Source organism: Alexandromys fortis, unplaced genomic scaffold (genome assembly GCF_014885135.2).
Source record: "Alexandromys fortis isolate MF-2015 unplaced genomic scaffold, M_Fortis_MF-2015_v1.1 scaffold_201, whole genome shotgun sequence".
Classification (NCBI taxonomy): Eukaryota; Metazoa; Chordata; class Mammalia; order Rodentia; family Cricetidae; genus Alexandromys; species Alexandromys fortis.
The window spans coordinates 495,112-510,702 of record NW_026068087.1 but is presented as its reverse complement, the minus strand read 5'-3'; positions in this window follow the sequence as shown (position 1 = coordinate 510,702).

Below are 15,591 nucleotides of genomic sequence, written 5' to 3'. Positions count from 1 at the left end.
AGGTTTCTTTTTAATCTCTACCTCCATCAGTTTTGGGAAACGTCATTTCCCCCGGCATGATTCAACACTGCTCTTCCGTGGAGAGGAGACAGGAAGGCTAGTTCCAGGCAGACTCCCTGACTGACGGCCAAAGGGACAAAGAACCGAAGGAGTTGGGCATAGAAAACACATCTTCAGTTCTGTGCTGGCAGTGGTGGCTGAAGCTCCTTCATGGACGTTGAACGGTGTTTCCTATCTATACATCCTTACTGTGAATGAAGTATTATATCTGTAACTAGACAGGCAGATGCCTGTATCTCTAGCCCTTAAATGGTGTGAAATATGTAATCACCATTTTACAAATAAGATAGTGGAGATTAGAGATGTTTGACTCATTTACCCAGAATTCCTCATCGTTAGTTGATATATCCAGATTTTCAATCTAAATCCATGCAGTTGAAAGCAGTATGATCTCATTTCCACCCAAAACCAGTGTTCAAAGTGGCCCCTAGAATGGAGTTGGGGAAACCAAATACTACACCCTGATGAAAATGATCAAAACTCCACTCTCAAAGTGGAACAAAGCAGTAAGTATTTGTTCCAAATACAGCATGTGTAATGAGAAACTGGGTGGCATTTTCTGAAGGGAAGGAAAGCTGCCGTCTTTGCTCAACTGTTTCTCTCATAACCTGACTTCAACTGACCCTAATGATCAGGACAATGAGGAAGACTCAGGCCCATGAGTCAGCCCTCGCAGCGCCCTGTGTCAGCACACAGCCTGAAAGCACAGTCACGGCTTTCACACGATGCATCTCTGTCTATGTCGAGGGAGGTAGAGGGAAGAGAGGCTGCCCGCTTTGTTATATGTTCAGGAACAGTTAAAAGTCTTCATCCCCAGAGGCCACTGGGCAGTTGTTGGCTTGGTGCCGACATTGTTAAAACTGTGTTTGCTCTCAAGTCTCTAAGAGGAGTTTTTAATATTTTAAATATTCGTGTTCTTCATGTTCCTTCTCTATTCTCTAGAGAAATTGTTTAAATCATTTGATTGATCTATTTTTAGGGAGCAGCTCAGTTGTAACCCATTAGCAGAGAGCCTTGCTTTCTGTGAGCTTTATAGTGCTTTCTGTAGATCTGTTGGTCATGTTCGTAGAATTTCTACCCATCCACAGTCCCAATCTCACCATGAGTTAAACAGCACAGTACTGAGAGCCTTTCTTTTCAGTATGACATAATAAATTTGAAAAATAAGCTAATGAGCTCTTCTTTTCTCTTTATAGTCAACCCTAGTGATTGAGTTTTAATATTGAAGTGTATGAGTCCTATTGTACACAGGCTCTCAAAGGTTGGTGAGCGGACCTAAAGAACAGGCTGTGTGCAATGTTTCACTGTCCAGACCCCTTTTGCTGAAACTCTGGTTTCCTGGGACAGCTGAGCCATGTGGTATTATGGAAGGCATCAGTCTTTCTGCAGCTTTGACACTTGTGACGTGAACACTAAGGACGTTTTTAGTAGAAGATGCACACATGCAGGAGATGGCCTAGCTCTGCAATGAAGCCTGTTGTTTTATTAACCGGCCTTACTGTGTTTCCTACCATCTCCTCCGAACATGAGTCAGCCAGCCTTTGCTTTTATTGAAAAGAAGGGACATTATTTATCTGAACAGTTTCACTAAGTCCTTTCCAAGGTGCAAAGCATGTGTGTGTGTGAGAGAGAATGTGTGTGTGTGTGTATATGTGTATGTGTGTATGTGTTTGTGTGGTAAGTGTATGTGTGAGTGTGTGTATGTGTGTATATGTGTGAGTGTGTGTATGTGTTTGTGTGGTAAGTGTATGTGTGAGTGTGTGTATGTGTGGTAAGTGTATGTGTGTATATGTGTGAGTATGTGTATGTGTTTGTGTGGTAAGTGTATGTGTGAGTGTGTGTATGTGAGTATATGTATATATGTGTGTAAATGTTTGTGAGTGTGTGTGGTAAGTATATGTGTGAGTGTGCGTATGTATATGAGTGTGTGGTAAGTATATGTGTGAGTGTGTCTCTGTGTGTGTATGTGTGAATGTGTATGTGTGATAAAGTATTGCAAGATTAGATGTTGTTGGTTCAGTGGAATGAATAATTTCTCCTTTAGCTCTGCCCCTATACTTGGTACTTCTTACCTAGTGTGCAATGGTTTGCTGCAAACACATAGGGACTAAGAACTCCTCAGATCAGAGAGGATGTGGCTGACTCTGATTTAGTCATTGGAAGGTTTGTATTAGGTCAGAGGGGAGCTTGCGTGGGCACCTTCCTCATATGCAGGGACAAGCAGGAAGCTGTTTGTTGATGCGGTACTGCTTCAGGTTGTGGTGAGTGTGTGTGTTTGTGTGTGTGTGCACGCACACACACACACGTCTTAAGTTACCAAATTCTCCAGGATTTTTAGGTTTATAAAATATAAATCTTTATACTTAGGAGCAAATCAATCTCTGTTTTGACTTAAGAATCTTGGCAAGTTTTAACGAATGTTTTGTAATTGTGAGCATGAAGTAGACACAGCAGAGGAGAGAAATGGAAGGCTTTGGAATACATGGTGTGTGTCACTTGTTTCAAGCAGGGACACTTCTGTTGGCTGGCAATATTCCTGGTACACTTGTGCCCTGAATCTGCACTGCAGACCCAGTCAGTGGACACCCCTGCAATGACGTCCTTCTGCCCTGTCTAGGCAGTGCACGTGGGCAGCCTCTCTACTCCCTGCAAGAGCCTGGACCACTGCAGATGAGCGGGGTTTGTTGTGATTGCGTTACATATGGCCAAACCTCCCGGCATTTGAACTTGCTATTGTGATTGCGTTACATATGGCCCAAACTCCCGGCATTTGAACTTGCTATCTCCCTCATCAGTGTCGCATGTAATCTGCTTCATCACTCAAATCACAGGAAACAATATGTTCCGCATTTTTTACACAGCGTAGGACTCCCCTGCAGTTGCCGAGATCTGAGCCTGGAACTGGAAACGAACCTTTCCATAACTAAGTTAAAACTAATGCTGTCAAGCCCAGCATCATGATTCAGAGGGGAAAGAGGAAAACATCCGACCAACATTCAGCAAAGAAAGAGATTTATCAGCCCTCTTTGTCACCAAATGCCTCCTCAGGAACCACTCTGTTGAATCACATGTCAAAGAGTCAGAAACAGGGGTAACTAACCTGAGTCTTAAAGGGAAACACACTTAACTGTTTTTTTCATTCATGTTTTGTAGACATTCTTAGATTCTATAGCAATATGCTGGAAAGCAGGTTTCTTTCTTGCTTTTTTTTTTTTTTACAGTTTTATGGAGAAATAGTTTTCATGCCTTAGAAGTTCACCCCTTTAAAAATGTACGAGTCAGAGATTTGTAGTGTATTATCAAAGACAAATCTCACACCATCTAACCATCAACTTCTGTAATGTCAATTGCAGGTGTCAGGCTGACGGCAGAGTAAGCAAAGCACTCCCTCTGGGTATGTCTCTGAAGGTTCCAGAGGACACCCACACATGCATTTGTTACCATGGTGAGGAAAACAAGTCTTCCCTGAGAGTGTTACCATCCCAAAGACTGAGAACAGGCAAGCTAAGCGATGAATTTACTCTTATACAATGTCCTCCCATCTGAGTCTGAATACCCTGTGGTAGCCCTGAAAAATCAAAACTAGAGATTCCCTGGTCTTGGGACCTTGACTCTTGCACCAGCCTTGCCCTGTGCCTCCATCTACTCCTCTCTTCTGACCTCCTCACTCTGACTAAGACACATTATTGATTTCATATTTTTCCAATGGGGCAAGACCTCTCTTGAAACTTCCTGTAGTAAACAACCCCTGTCTGCCCGTGTTTAGGCACCTGCTTATCTATATTCTGTTGCAGCATTTTGACATAGAACCCTGATACACTCTCATGTCTCTGTTTTTCCCAACAATAAACAAACTACAATGGTTTCTATTGAATTGTCTGTTTTGACCATTACACACAAATGGAATTGTAGAATGTGTGTGTGTGTGTGTGTGTGTGCGCGCGCACGCATGTGCATGATGTGGGATTCCCTTCTGTATGCTGTGAATATGTTTTATTACCGCTAGTTAATAAAGAAGCTGCTTCAACCTATAGCAGGACAGAATATAGCCAGGCTGGAAGAGATATAGAGAGTAGGCGGAGTCAAGGAGATGACATGTAGCTGCCAAAGGAGACAGACACTGGACCCTTAGCAGTAAACCACAACCTTGTGCAGATTAATAGCAATGGGTTAATTTAAGATATAAGAGCAAGCTAGGAATACATTAGAGTCATTGGCCAAACCCGTGTTGTAATTAATATGGGTTTTGTATGATTGTTTGGGTCTTGAGCAGCCAGAAGCAAATAAACAGGCTCTATCTACATGTGTGTATGGCATGTATTACTTTTGACAGCGTTCCCCTCAACATGTTTCAAGTTCCACCAGTGCCACAGCATGAGTGGTACTGTGCTGTTTGTATGACCATTGTTTGGATGGTCATACAAACAAATATTTTGCTTATTCATTTACCAGGTGCAGTTCAGCTGTCCCAGGAGTGCTGCTGTAAACATCCATGATCTGTGTTTTTAGTCCTCTTGGGTGTACGCTTATGACTGGGATGACTGAGTCATAGAACCTCTCCCTGGTCAACAGTGTGAGAATCTGTAGAGCATCTCTCAAAGTGGCTGCCCCATTTCCCAGTTCCCAAAGTGGTCTCTGAGGGCTCCACCCCCTCATAGCCTTACTAATGCTCTTTTCTTAATGTGACTTCTTTAGTTCTACTGATTCTATAACCACGAAGTGTTTGGATTTGCAGTTAGTGGCTTATGACATAAAAAGAGATTTGCAGTCCTTACTGATTTTGTGTATTTGGAGAAATGTATGTTCAAATCCTCCAGTCACTTCTTGGTGCTGTCACCTGCTCTGTTCTTGGGTTGTATGTCTCCGTGTGTGTTCTAGATACAAATCTCATCGCACATGTGTCCAAAACAGGAGTGGGTGTCACAGCTTGCACATAAAGATGGTTTTTCTAGTTTTCTGTATTTCTTTCTCTTTTCTTTGTGGCATTTTTAAGGTATGAAAGTTAATAATTTTGAGCAAACCTGCCTCTATGTTATTGCTCACACTTTTGACACTGCATACTATAATCATTAAAATTCAAGGAAAATTCACACACAAGGTTTCTTCTGTGGATGAAACTATAGTTAAAACTGAAATGTTCCAGGAAGTCTTGGATTTATTTTTTTTCTGGTTTTTATTTTGAAAAGCACAAGGAAAATCATACAAAATATGAAATTTACCTTTTGACTTGGTGGAGTAGCAGGAAAAAGTAAGAGCTCACTTTGCACTTTTTGAACTCACCTGTTTCACCTCTTAAACAGGTATATATTTTATAGCATCTATGAAATATAATTGTTCTGATACCAGCTCATCTTGAATGGTTGTATCTTGGAAAGAGTCATTTTTATAGGCCCATCATAAATCACAGGTGCTCAGAAATTGTATGAAATATTACAAAGATTTTCAACACTGCTTATTAACCATGTGAATCATTTGGAATTAAAAATTGCTATGAATCCCTGAATTCTATTCAAAGGACATCATTTGTGAGATACTAGATACTTCTTTCTCCTTTGCCTCCTCCTTCTTTTGCCCACCTCTAGTAATCTTATATATCCCCACAAAGAAGCCACAATAAGTCTCCATGAAGTGAACTGTGCTTATTTTTCGTGTCCGTATCATGAGACACAGGAATTTTCTGCTCAGCCTTCAATTCAGGCAGAAGTGATATTAAAAGTGATTTAGTAGGTATGAAAATAGGCAAACTAAGAGGCATTGGGGGTTCTGTAGGCAAGGAAGGCAGTCAGGCAGAATGGCTGGTAAGTAGCCTTACAAAGAGTGAGGTGATCCCACCAGGATGTGTTGAGTAGCAACGGGAGAATCCCTCACCCGAGAGCCCTAGACCAGGAAAACGAGTTTATGAATGGCCTGGAGAGACCACTTGGACACCCAGTCTGTGTGAGAAGGTCAGGTAAGTATGAACTTGGAACTGTTTTCTTAAATACCTAACATGTGTTTGACAACATCAGTGGAACCCCAAAGAAACAATGTAAAATATAGAAATCATATCATTGTTCTTTTTTACATTTTGATACAACAGTTCCTATTCTCGGAGGGAAGCAAGATATCAGCATCTTATTTCCTCCAGTACGGCTTATTAACACACTAACTCGATAACCAGAAGAATAAGCTGGTAGTCTGTATTCTAAGCCCATTTTAAAGATGAAGAAAACAAGATTTCACAAATCTGAATTAAGTGGTTTATTCCAACATAGGAGTAGTTAGTTATATTAATCCACTTTCTTTGGTGGCAGATGACAAGAACGGGAAGTTTAAAGGCTTTAGTTTCCAGCAGGAGAGAGCAGCCCCATTCCTGCAACAAACAAGCAGAGTACGGTGGAACATACAGGAAGCAATCATTGTGAGATACTATCCGGAGTCAGGGCACGACTGTGGTCCTCGGAAAGTTAAATAAACACAAGGAGCCCGAGGACAGGTCCAGCATTCCGACTGAAGGATTTTTAGGACCTCAGAGCAGGGCAATGGGACCCGCGAGGAGGCAGTTCTCTTGCTGAATACAGTAAAGAGAGGAGAGCTTTGGGGGGAGGGACCTTGCCTCTGCATGGGCGATTACCAAACTGCACAGGACAGGGCAGCTCACAAAGTCAGGCTAAGCCACAATTCTAGAGAGAGCAGAGGAGAAAAAGAATCTTTGAGCTCTGTCTAACCAGGGAGGGAAGGCCTCTGGAGCATATGGGTATTCAGTAGGAAATAGTTAAAAAAAAACTATTAAAAAGCATGACAGATTCTCACTGATATAACTTAATATTAATGTGTGACGCCGATGTGAAGGGTATCCAGTTGCCATAGAATAGCGGTTCAGTGCTAGGCAAAGAAAGGGTACGTTTGTCGGTGGACTAGCATCTGGAATGGGAGGGGAAATAGGAGCATACCGCCGTAAATATTTCCCTCTCCATGTGCTGCGTTACAACATGGCTTGAAGACAGACGACAATATGTTAAAGATGTCTATTGTAAACTCTTGGGCAACTGTTTAAAAAATCAAAACACAACAAAAACAAAGAGGTATTGCTAATGAGCCAAACACACAGATTATTTCCGAAGCTGAAAGATAATTTAAAACAAATTAGGAAATAAAAGCGAATGTATCAAAGATAAAAAGAGAAGAGGCGATGGGTGCAAATCCCACCATCTGGGCAATTACACTCACTAGAAGTACTTCATCTTCAAACAACCCGGATGTGAGCATCAGCTGAATACACGGAGCCAACTGTGAGCACCCTCTAAGGAAGTTCCAGTAATACATGAAGCTACCATGATCGTTTGCCTCTGCCGACCAGGGTCTTGCCTTGTAACATTTCATCTTTTAGCCTTCACTGCAATCTTCTTATTGCTAATGCACAATTTTATGAAATATAAATATATATACTACATACATAATTCAGTACAAAATTGACATTTAACTAATAGACTGCCACTCCCTCCTTAATCTTTAATTAGTGTGTATTTGTGGTGTGGTGTTGGGTGGCATGTGATTTCTTTGAAGAATATTACGTTGTTTGAGCATATTTACCCCAACCATTTCCTCCTCTTCGCCCTCCGAAGTTTCCTCTCCCCTTTAATTCACGGCATGTACCTTCATCTCCTTTCTCGTCTTCTCTCTCTTTCTCTCTCTCTCTCCTACACACACATACACACAGAGACACATAGACACACATAGACACACAGACACACAGACACTTAGACACACACAGGCACACAGAGACACACAGACACACACCGACACACACTGACACATAGACACACACACAAAAATACACTTTACACTTTTATGTACCAGTGGGACTCACAATCGAGAGAACACCTACAATGTTTGTCTTCCTGCATCTGACGTCTTTAGCTTTGTGTGCTCTCTAGATTGTCTGTTTTCTAACAAAGAACATAGTGTAATTCTTTTTCCCGGAAGACTAAGTCTCCATTCCGTCCACATGCCATGTTTATCCGTAGATGGACATCTAGGTGATTCCATTACTTGGCTTTTGTGAACAGTGCTGCAATAAACACGGACAGGCAAGTATCTACAAGGGTATGTTATCTTAGCATTCTTCAGCCGTGTACCTGGGACTGCATCAAGTCCAGAAAAAGTAGCTGGTTTTCATGTTGTTTGTTATTTTATTTATTTATTTATTTATTTATTTATTTATTTATTTATTTATTTATGTTTTAAGTCTCGGGTGACGATTTACAATCTTTTTATATATTGTAAATAAAACTAATGGCCCATCCACTTGGATTCCTCTTTATTTCAGTTCTTATAATCGTTAGCTCTAAAATTACTATTTGGTTCGTCATTTTTTTGTTGCATATATTTCTTGCCTATCATGTGTTTCAAAGGTATTTGGGACTGTTTCTTTGATGTAGCTTAAAACACTCAATGCTAACACCTCTTACTTTGGGGTTTGTTTCTCTTGCTACGTTTGAGATATCCTGATTTTTGCACGACAATTGAGATGTGACTGAACCCCAAATATTTTGGTTCCATTACATTACAAAACTCGGAATTTTATTTAATCCTGTGTGTTTTTTTCAAAGGCATTTCATTATCTTATTTGTGTGAGTGCTTGGCCTGCACGTTCATTTGTGTAACAAGTGCATGCAAGTGGCAACGGAGGCCAGAGAGGCTATCACAGTCCCTAAAACTGGAGTTACGGATCTTCGTGAGCTGCCATGTGGGTGCTGGACACAAACTGGGGTCTTCTAGGAGAGCAGCCAGTGCTCTTAACCACTGAGCCATTTCTCCAGCCCCTATCTTGTGTAACAGGAACCCTCCTCTATTGTGACTCCATTAGGAAAAGGAGGAACCTCATCAACGCTACCAGACGCAAATAGAAATCAGGGCAGTGGCACTTGCTTCCTATTGAAGTTACCTCAGATACAGAAGGTCCTCAGTAGATCTCAGCTACAATGGCCCCAGCATTGCCTGATTCCTTGTGCCACTAACTGGCTTGCCTTTCTTGTATACACAAGACCGAAGCTGTTAAATTATTTAATTTACCCCCAAACAGGAGTTGCTAATTTATTTGTGAACTCAATAAAACCACAATAACAGAAATTCAAAAGGTGTTATGAGAAACTGACTCTCCCTGACCCAGTATCCATAATCTAGCAGTGGTTACTTAGCTAAAGATGGAGGCTTGTGGGTTCATCCCATCTACGTGGGATCTTGGCTGGCTTGACTTTGTGGGGGTCTCGTTCAGACAACAGCCTGCTGTGAGTTCAGAAGTCCCATGGCTACGCTGGTTCCTGAAGACGGGGCTTCAGCCACGCTGGGTCCTGAAGACGGCGCTTCCTCCACGCTGGGTCCTGAAGACGACAGGGCTTCCGCCACGCTGGTTCCTGAAGACGGGGCTTCCCAGCAGTTCTCTCTGACCTGCGGCTCTTACAGTCTTTCCTCCGCCATGATGCTCTTGGAGGCTTGAGGAAAGGGGATGCAGAGGAATTGCACACCGTTGCCGCATTTAGGACTGTATACCCCACAATTCCCAATTCTCAGTTAGTTGTAAGTCTCTGTATGACCTCTCATCCACTGAAAAAAAAGGAATCTTCTCTGATGAGAGCAGAAAGCTGTATAATCTATGGTTAGCAATGGTAGCATTCGGTAGGTAATATTAAAAAAAAAAACTACTATTCCTATGTGGGAAGGTATGGATATAACTCAACTGCAATTTTACAGGCGAGTTTTTTGGCAACTTGACCTAAGCTTGACACAGTCATCAGAGGAGGAAGCCTCAATTGAGAAAATGTCTCTTTAAGATCTGGTTGTTGGCAAGCCTGTGGGGCATTTTCTTAATCAGTGATTGACGCAAGAAGGCCCAGCTCATTGTGGGTGGTACCATCCCTAAACTTGTGGTCCTGGGTTTTATAGAAAAGTAAGCAGAGCAAGCCATGATGAGCAAGCCAGTCTGCAGCACCCCTCCATGGCCTCTGCATCAGCTCCTGCCTCCAGGTTCCTGCCCTGCCTTGTTTTGGTGATGAATGTTGCTTTTGGTTACGATGCTTCATGGCAGCAATAGGAACCCTAACTAAGACACCTATATTTTACCAAAAGAAGTGAGGTCCAAGGCCGGGCGGTGGTGGCACAAGCCTTTAATCCCAGCACTCGGGAGGCAGAGGCAGGCGGATCTCTTGAGTTCCAGTCCAGCCTGGTCTACAGAGCTAGTTCCAGGACAGGAACCAGAAGTGAGGTCCATTCATCAAATGCTGGAATGGGAAAGCTAACCCGATTTGACAGAAATGTAAGTAAGAACAAAAGAATACCAAACCCCATCCATGGTTCCCAGAGCTTTGGGAAAAAGTTCTTGACTTAAATGGAACATGTGTAACTTTTTTATCTGATGGAAATATTCAATGCCTTGATTATAAAGCTGATGAAATGGCTGAGTACATTTATCAGAACGTGGAGTCTGACAATGGAAACAAAACCTACATTTTCCATACATGCTTAAAATACCACAGCAAACTTGATTAAAAAAAACCCAGCAACTTCAAAATAAATTGTCTTGATGTATAGATAGAATGAAAAATATTTATTGTTGCAAATTATAATAACAATTGATTACTATTTATAAAATTGTGTAAATAAAATTGCTTATGTTTGATAACAGCTGACCTAACACTTTGGATTCAAATAAATGATCTTGTGCCAGTTTTTTTTTTATAGCAACGTGCCATATGGTGTTATTATGATCTTAAATTTAGAGTTAATAAAATATAAATTCCTTTGAGGTGTTAAAGGATAAATTTCACGAATGTATCAAATACCAGATTAGCTGAAAATGTCTGAAACATTTTCATGTTATTTTTGAAAGTTGTTTTGTATTTAGATGTGCTAGAAATTAAAAACAAATTTCCTGTTTTGCTTTTCCCTCCAGCCCTGGAGAACATAAAGTCTTCCAACGTGAATGAAACAGGAAACTCTTAGGAATTATCTTTTCAAGATGACAAAATTTATTGTTTACAATTTTTTTTGTGTGTGTGTGGAACATCTCGCTGGGCGGGCACTACTCAAGAGCGAGCTACTCCACTGCCAGGCACCAGTTCTTGATGCTGCTGTGCTTGCTCTCCACCCTTTACAAAGCCTAGGGTCAGTATGGAGGACGACTCGTGTTTGTTTCCCACGCTGTGGCACGGCGTTACTGTGGGGGGGGGGGAGAGTCCTCTAGACTGTCATCACAAAGACTGAATTTAAATAAAAGACAGCGTTCTAACGGATGAAAACACCCAGAAGAAATGGAGGAAAGGACTTAAGCCATTGAAGTCTTGTAATATTGCCTTTAATAGTATTTGAGAAGAGGCCAGCAGGCGAGCATATAAAACAGCACGTCAGAGTGTCCGAAGGTGGACGTCATTTCCTTTGGGTCTCCGCAGCGTCTGAGACCTTCAGGTATCATCATCCCCATGTGAAGTTCTGCTTATTATGAACAGGAAAGAAGGCTGCATGAAAGCATGACAGATCTTCTGAAGCTGCAGGGCTCTTCAGTAAAAGAGTCACATATGCAAAATCGAAACTCGAAAGGAAGATGTGTGTCAGTCCTAAGCATTCCTAATTATTCTGGTAGTGTTTCTCATTTGCCTGTGAGCGTGACCTGCAAATGGGTTGGCCGAGCCTTGTCTCTGGCTCTCAGACCCTGGAGCTGACACTGTTAATCACTGAGCCAAATAGAGGGTGTCAGATATAAACTGAAAAGGGGTATTGTTTGCCTAGAAGGATCACACTCTAAACAGAATATTAATTCCTGTGCTGATGGTTGAGTATCCATTGTAATCCCATGTAAGTGTCCATCAGGAAGCACTCACTTTCAGGTGTAAACGTCCAGTAATAGCCCGTTTTACTGACGATTTCATATTGGAATTAATTGTCATACTCATCAACAATGTGAACAGCGAGACGTGAGACTACATGTATGATAGGAGACGGTAGAAATACGCTTCATGGAATACAAAGCACTGTTCTTCTCTACTCAAATTATTAACTTTGTGCGAAACATCCCAGTCAGTTTTTTTCCTCTGAGCAGTTTGTTCTTCACTCACCTGCATAAAGAGTTAGACGGCAGAAAGACAAACGCAGTACGCACTGGCTCATAAGTGGATATTAAATGGAAAGCAGGCTACAATCCACAGCCCCAGAGACGCTAGGGAACAAGGCGGACCCTAAGAAGGAGGCATAGATCTCCCTAGGAAAGGGAAATTGGGTAAACTGAGGGGGTGGGGTAAGAAGGGAAGAGATGGGGAGGAGAAAGTGCGAGAACTGCACAGTCGATTTGGGGGAGGGACCGAGAGGAAGAACCACGAAAGAGGTATGTTGATGGAGGGAGCCTTTACGGGGTCAGGGAGAGACCCAGTGCCAGGGAAACTCCCAGGAATCCACAGGATGAACCATGCTAAGACTCCTGTCAGTAGTGGAGAGGGTGTCTGAACTGGGCTTCCCCTGTAATCAGATTGATGATTACCATGATTGCCATCATAGAACCTTCATCCATTAACTGATGGAAGCAGATGCAGAGATCCAAGGTCAAGCACTGCACTGAGCTCCGAGAAGCCAGGCGGGGAGAGAGAAGGGATTATACCAGCAAGGGGTGTCAAGATCCTGACAGGAAAACCACAGAGACAGCTGACCTGAGCTCGTGAGAGTGCATGGACTCAAGACCAACGGTTAAGGAGCCTGCATGGGTCCAAACTAGGCCCTCTGCATGTGACAGCTGTGTACTGTGGTCTGTTTGTGGGGATCCTGACAGTGGGACCAAGATTTTTCCCTGGTGCATAAGCTAAGTCCATTCCCTATGGTGGGATACCTCATTCAGCCTTAAGGGAGGGGGAGGAGCTTGGCCCTGCCTCAACTTGATATGCCAGGTAAGGGAAGCTTTACCCTTTCTGAGGAATAGTTAGAGGGTGGGAGGGGAGAAGGGGGGGCAGGGAAACTGTGGTTGGATGTAAAAATGAACAAAAAACTTAAAATAGAAAAAAGAGTTGAATAGATGATACTGATTTGAAAGCACTCAAGTGTTAGGGGTGATAGTGCACTCCTTCAATCTGAGCACTTGAATTAAAGGCAGAGGCAGGTGGATCTCTCCAAATTTGAGAGTTTGATTCCATCCTGATCTACACAGAAAGTCCCAGGCTAGACAGAACTACACTGTGAAAACTCTGACTCAAAAAAAAAAAAAAAAAAAAAGGAAAAACAAGAAAGTAGGCATAAGTGAAGTCAATGTTTTCTATATCGCTACAGGTATCAATTTCTAAAACAAATCATTCTCTTGGAGATTTCAGATAAAACTGTTATAAAGTATAGCATAGGGAAGATGTGCAGTCGTGTGCGGGTAATTAATCCGGAGCCCGGCACTGTAAATCTCGAATGAGGACTCACACAGGTGAGGCCACTTACTCCCTTTGCTCTGTGCTTCCCAAGCCGTATTTTGAGCATACCCTTCGTTATCCCAGGTTTTCGCCATCTAAATGCTTTGCTTGAAACAACACAGAATAAATGGTTCATTCTTAAGATCTCCCTGAAAACACTGGGATTAGAAACATGACTGGCTGATACTGAGCACGTTTACCAGCCTATCCTGGCCTCCATTGCATTCTTTTCTTGATATGCTTTTACTTGAATTAGCCTCATATTCCTTTCTCCTCTCCCTTTCTTTCTTCTAGTTTCCTCCAGGGACACTGCCCCAAACACCTCTCGTTACCCCTTCACATTCAAGTTGATAGCCTCTTTTATGATCATACATAGAATATAGTATATAGACTATGTATTATATTCTTCTTATCCAAGCAGTCTTTCTAAATGTAACATTTTAATTAATTCTTTGAGAATTTCACACATGTACACACAATGTATTTTAATCTATTTAATCCTCACTCTTGCTCATTACACCTCCAGAATCAACCCTGATTTCTTCTCTCTCTCTCTCCCAAATTGTTTTTTGCTCAGCTCAATTTCTCTACTTTTATACAGTTGAGAACATCCTCTTTAAGGAATAGTGCTGTCCACAGTGGGTTGGCTCCTCTCACATCAAAGACTATTCATAACAGACATAGGCCAACACAGCAGACATCGTAGACACAATGGACATAGCAATAGGCCAACCTATTTAAGACAATCCCTTAATTAAATGAGATGTTCTGCCCAGATTCTACATTGTATAAAATTGACAATTAAAACCATCACAACCAAAAGAAGACTAAAATAGATTAACATCTGATATCCACTTGACATTGAAAACATTTTTGGTGCTTCCTATTTTTTTGCTTTATTTTTAATTATTGATTGAAAAATGTAGCTACATGTCTTGTGTGTGATTTTGAAATGATGTTTTACAACACAGAATACAATATGGAAGAGAAATACAATCTAGAATAAATAATTGAAGCTGAACATTCTATCACTTGGCCTTTTATTTGCTTTGCAATCACAACCTAGCTATTCAAACGCCAAAATTCGAATTTTCATTCATGAGGTAGAAATGGCAGAACAGGTGAAGGGGAAGGGACGTCTCACACATAAGTCCTAACACACAGAACATTTGGTGCTCTCTGCTTTCCCTTGTAACTTTCAGAGATAACATTTCAGGTAGAAAGAGTCCCGATTAAATAAGTATACCATCCTTACTTGTTTTGGGAGAGAAATGCGACCAAATCCTTAGGAAGTGTCAGTATGACAGAAACAGAGACTTCAGAAGACTCAAATGGTTTCCGAGTCCATCAACAAATTGTCCCTTTAGTGGGAAAGCATCACCCTTGAATGGAACCCTAGGTAGGTGTCAGTTCCTGTTGTCACTTAGCACTATGTTTAATCTGGAAGCTACCTCAGTGCAGCAATTTTTCCAATTGAATGTGTCCTCTAGTAAATAGGAACCACATTCTTCCCCTTGAATAATGTCATTTACAAAACAACCCCCATAAAACAAAATCCAAAGCCTGAGCATTTAAAGATCAAATTATTCCTCTGAGTTAACAGGCTATTCAGCGGACCTGGGAAAGCTTGCCATGACTGCTCTGTGGTCCATCTGGCTGGAGATCAATGAAGATAGTCTACTCTGGGTTCCAGGATAATGTGGATCAATGAAGCAAATCAAGCATAGAAAGTTATGCAACACTATTTAGAAAAGCCAAGATACTACAATCCAAAATAATTCACCATATCAATAGTAGTATGTTGGATGGAATTCATATTTTTGAATATATTTTCAGGATGAGAGAAAAAGAGCAAATATTGAATGATGAATTCTAGAACAACAAAGAGCATGCCCAAACAATGGTGATTTTAAAAGCCATGTTATCTGTAGTGCAAGGAAGCTTGAACTATCACAAAAACATCCAGATACCAGATATCATTGCCGGGCCATGACAAAGACTTTGAACACTCTTCGGCTGCTGCTACGTAGTCAGCAGGCATGGAAAGTCTGGGGTTAAACACAAAATGATTTATAGATTACAGTTATCCGCACTAAAGTATGGATGTGTATAAGAGTAT